The sequence below is a fragment of the Trachymyrmex septentrionalis genome, unplaced genomic scaffold, assembly GCF_001594115.1.
Source record: "Trachymyrmex septentrionalis isolate Tsep2-gDNA-1 unplaced genomic scaffold, Tsep1.0 scaffold83, whole genome shotgun sequence".
NCBI lineage: Eukaryota > Metazoa > Arthropoda > Insecta > Hymenoptera > Formicidae > Trachymyrmex > Trachymyrmex septentrionalis.
The window spans coordinates 2,968,105-2,973,487 of NW_017306018.1; positions in this window are offsets into that span (position 1 = coordinate 2,968,105).

Below are 5,383 nucleotides of genomic sequence, written 5' to 3' on the forward strand. Positions count from 1 at the left end.
CTCGCTAGCTTCGATATTTTTCGCAAATATAATGACCTTCTTGACATAAGATCGCAATAGAAAAATCGGGAAAACGATTATGAATACGTAATATACTTACCTAAATTCCTTTACCTAATAACCATATATAGAATCAATGAAAAGATACTAAATATTTCAATGTGTGTCCTTTTAATGACTTTCATTTTTTATAATTCCTTTTTTTCTTAACTGCTTGGCATGCATATCTTTTCCGGATTATATACATTTCTGACGAAAAAAGTTATGTCATTAAAATAAGAAATTGACCTAAAAGGGGACTATGTTGAAAAGTAAAAAAAAATTTGTTCAAAATCATTTGTGTTTTCTTCATCAGGCCGAAATTTTTTCTAACTATTCTCATATAGATTTGAAAATAAATTTTGTTGGGCTATCAAAATAATTATGCAGAACGCTCAAACTGATTATCAGATGTCAATCTTTTCTCAAGCATGATGAGCAACGCTACAAAAGATTTTGTAGCGTTGCTCATCATGCTTGAGTTTCCTAATTATTTTGACGGTCCAACAAATTATTTTCAAATCTGTATCTCTAAATCTTTTAGAGTGAAATCACACTTTAAAGAGTGAAAATTGAGCCAGTCTCGAGAAAGAGTGACTCACAATCAATTTACAATCTTTAAGACGAGATTACACTCTTTAAAGTGACTCTGATTTCCAAAGTGCATCGGAAAGGGCACGACCTTCCTGGCCGCGGCGCGACGCGACATCGTTCAGCCCCATCGAGATCGGTCCCTCGCGTGATCTCGATCTCCGAATCCGCGAGACAACGCGTGTCGCCCGTAATGAATCTCGGTTGTTGCATAATGAGAACATAAATTACGCGCTCTCGTACGAGAGCTCGAGAGATACTCTTTCTCTCTTTCCTCCTCCCGTGCCTCCCACCGTGATTATCGGCCACTGTGGGCAAGCGCAATAAATTCCGACGTATAGACAACGAGGTATAGACACGCACACAAACGCTCACGCTGCCACTCGTTGTTCATATATACTTACATATATTTACCTGGCAATTAGTTTTGCGGAGAATGTTGTTGTCCTTGGTCGTACACACAGAGCGAGCGCGAACGTTTGCGGGGGTGTCCTCGCCGAGTCTGTACGTCGCGTCGCCGAGAACAACAGATCCTGCGGAGGATCTTGAAACGAATTACATTGCGTATGCGACTCTCTTTCGATTTCGATCGTGTCGGACGGATTTTAATTTACGTAAATTGGGGATTTGATTTACGTGAATTTTGTTATACCTATATCATAATTTTGCTGTATAAGATTGTATTATATTTCTACCAATTATTTTATACATTTTTCAATATTAAATTCTTGTGTAATTTTATTTTATAATAATAATAATTTATAATTTATAATATAATAACTATTATGTATATCTTTCTACAGTATGTGTTGATTGGGTAAAATGTAGCATTACGATTTTTTTTTAGTTATAATGCAAGATTAGGTATTATATATACAGTGTGTCCCATGAGAAGGTGTTGAAATTAATCAGCTGTTATTTTCAAATGTACTCACTACTCAGTTATTAAAAAGTTATCAATAAGTGCGTTGAAAAGATGAGAGTTTGCAATTTTTAATGTATATAAATAATTCTAAAGATTAATATTTTTCAAAATGCATACCGTTTGAATTTGTATAAAGTTCAATTTTTTAAACGAAAATTCGTAAAAATTTGTTTAACATATTATTTTTATTATTGCTATCAACTTTTTTGATAATTCCTACTTTTGATCGTATTTATGGTTTGGAATATTAATCATTAGCTTATTTAATTATATTAGCATATTTTTCGTAAAGTAAACAAGTCTCAACTTCAATTTGCCCTCCTTCCGCCCCTTAAAAAAAATCCATAGATATTTTCAGTTGATGTCGACTGGGTATTGACATTTAATAAATTCAATCCTTTTTATTACGTAAATCACATTATATTTATCTGTTATAAATGCTTAATATATAAATCTTATTTTATTATGCACGCCAAACATTCCGCGTATTAACAGCTTTGTTTGATTTGCTGCTAATACGTCTTTACAATCATCCTTCATCGCGTTTGTTGATGAAAAATTTTGTTGCACGTACAAAAAAGATTTCAGATATCGGTATCAAGAAATTTTCATATTTCAAGCTCTACTTACTCGCGGTCTCTCGAATTATCCTGTTTCGTTCGCGAAACAATGGCGGGTCGATAAAGTTGCGAGGACTCATTTATCGTGGTCCAACTCCAACGATACGCGATCCTTCGCAGCGCCGCTTATGATTGCCCCGCGCGAGCGGCGAGCTATGAAACACCGCGGCTATCTCTTCTCTCGCCCTTTGCCCCTCCCCCTCCTACGCTGCGTACTCGTTACTCCCCTTTAACACGTGGTTAAACTTCGTGCTCCTTCACCGACCTCGCGATACCGACCGCGATAGATTGAAGCGGGCCCGATTTCTTCCTCCTTAGCGCGCTCGAAATTTTTCCTTGCCGCGCCACGCCGCGCCGTTCCGCCGCGAAGTGTTGTTGCAACAAGGTGTTAGATTAATTGCGCGATTAAATCGTCGTAAATCTTGAAACGGGACGCCCACTCGCGCACGAGAGGGTGCAAAGAAAGAAAGGGAAAGAGAAAAGAGAGAGAGAGAAAGAGCACGCCTCTTCGCGCTCCTCCTCGACGTTTCCAGAGCGATACGAATCTTTATGGCGGCGAGATTCTCGCCTTCTCTTGGCCGCGTTCTCTTCTTCCTCGCGTTGCCAGAGACGTCGATCCTGAAATTGGAATGCTCGGCGGCTCCACCGGCCGGGATCGCCCCCCGAGGAAAGCTCTCACAAGAGTAAATACTCCCCCATCGTATAGTTATCAGCGAACAGTCGGATCAAGTTTATACGTATGTATGTATTATATGTATGTATGTATGTATGTACATGCATACGTGTTTCACTCGTGAAATTTCCCAGTAACAGACTATTGCCTGAAGCTGAAAAACGATTGTTATTCAGAACTAATTCTTTAATATATCTATAATTTTCTTATTTACATATGATGTAGAATGATCGTATAAATCAATAAAATTGCATTAAAGAATTAATTCGATCTTTTCAAAAACCTCCAGGCAATAGTCTATGAGAAATAATAGAATATGTGTATAAGAAAATCATAATAATCAATTCGACGTCGAGTTAAGTTACTTCTCCTTGGTTTTGTGAATATAAAAAGAGATTTTATATACGAGAGATTAATATTGTAGCGAATTCGATCATTTGCATTACACTAGATTAGTGCATAAGCTGCTGTACATTAAATTAGTAAAATTAAATGTATATAAATATTTTAAACAATTAAATACTTAATAATGATATTATTATGTACAGGTATATTTAACAGAATATACAGGGTGTTAATTAAGTATGTTGCCATACTCAACAAAGCGATTCTTTGGTTTATTTCAAAAATAAAAAAGTCCATATAAATATGTGTCCTAAACGGCTTAGTTTACCGAAATACAAGTAAATGTTCGCAAATGTTTGACGAAACGGTAAATTGCGTTGGAGATATCTTCCTGCATAAATATGCCTTGCTTCACGTGAGTTACCATTCGAACAACCGTAAACAAAGTGACAAAATCAAAGTCGAAGCCTCCTAGATCACCAGACTTAAATCCTTTGGATTATTTCCTTTGGGGGCATCTGAAATCATTGGTTTATACCACCCCAATTGAGAATGAGAATGATTTGAGGAATCGAATAGTTGCTTCATGCGAGGTAATACGTAACACACCTGGTATTTTTGAGCATGTACGTCAATCTTTGAGATGAAGGCTCGATGGATGTATCATGGCACAAGGTAGACATTTTCAACAATTCATCTAATTGTTTTATTTCAGAAGAACTGAAACCTATTTTTGTTCTTCTGTTTTTGACTAGTTTTTGACTAGTTCAAGCTGTATTTCTTTCAAATAAACAGATTGTTACTACACGTTTAAATTTTTTTATTTCAGAAACTAGGCCGTTTAGGACACATGTTTATATGGACTTGTTTACGTAGGCTGCTGGAAAAGTTTCTGCAATCTAATACTTCCAGTAGCGCCAACGTTCTGCTACTATCATATCCGTAAAATTAGACGTTTTTAACCAATTCAATTGACAGTTTGTACCCAAGCCAACTAGTTTTGTTTGCATAGTATTTTAAAAGAAGTTATTTTGTAAGAAAATGGAAATTTCGCGTGAAAATTTTCGGGCAATGATTTTTTACGATTACAAATGTAATCTAACTCCGAGACAATGCATCGGTCGACTTCATTTGGCTTTTGGGGATGAAGCACCATCCAATAGGACTGTTTATAATTGATTTGCCGAATTCCAGCGTGGACGTACCTTTCTTAGTGATGAATTCCGTGAAGGTCGTCCACGTCTGCTGTTGCCATTAATATTGATGCTGTGCGTGAAATGATTGAGCGAGATCGGCATATAACATATCGCGAGATTCAGGCATCCTTAGGCATTGACATGAAAGCAATACATACGATTTTGCATGATCACTTGAGCGTACGGAAACTTTGCAGTAATTGGATCCCACACAATTTGATCGAAGCTCAAAAACAGGCTCGTGTTAAATGGAGCAAAGAAATGCTCAAGAAATTCAACCGAGGTCGGTCAAATTTGGTCTACAACATCGTTACTGGGGACGAAACATGGATCTATTCGTATGAGCCCGAAAGTAAACAACAATCCACTGTTTGGGTATTTCAAAATAAACCGAAACCAACAAAAATTGTTCGTTCACGCAGTGCTGCCAAGCAAATGATTGCTTATTTCTTCGGTTATACCGGACATATGACAACCGTGATTTTAGAGGATCGAAGGATTGTAAATACTGATTGGTATACAACAATTTGTTTGCCAGAAGTCATAAATGAATTGCGTACAACAAACCGAAATCGTCGCATCATCCTTCATCATGACAACGCCAGCTATCACACAGCACGTCAAACCGTTGATTTTTTATCCAGTAATAATGTCGAATTGTCCGTATTCACCTGATTTATCACTTAATGACTTCTTTTTGATCCCAAACATTAAAAATAAGATGCGTGAGCGATTTGAGTCGCCTGAAGCAGTTGTTGAAACATTTCGTACACTGATTTCTGAGGTTACAGCCTTAGAGTGGAAAAAATTTGAAAATTGGTTCGAGCGTATGCAAAAATGTATCGAAATAATTAAATTAAATTAAATTTTCGAATACTTCGAAAAATAATAAAGCCATTTACCGAATTTTACATGTTTTTTTTTCATATTGTTTGCAGAAACTTTTCCAGCAGCCTACGTACTTGAAATAAATCAAAGAATCGCTCTGTTGAGT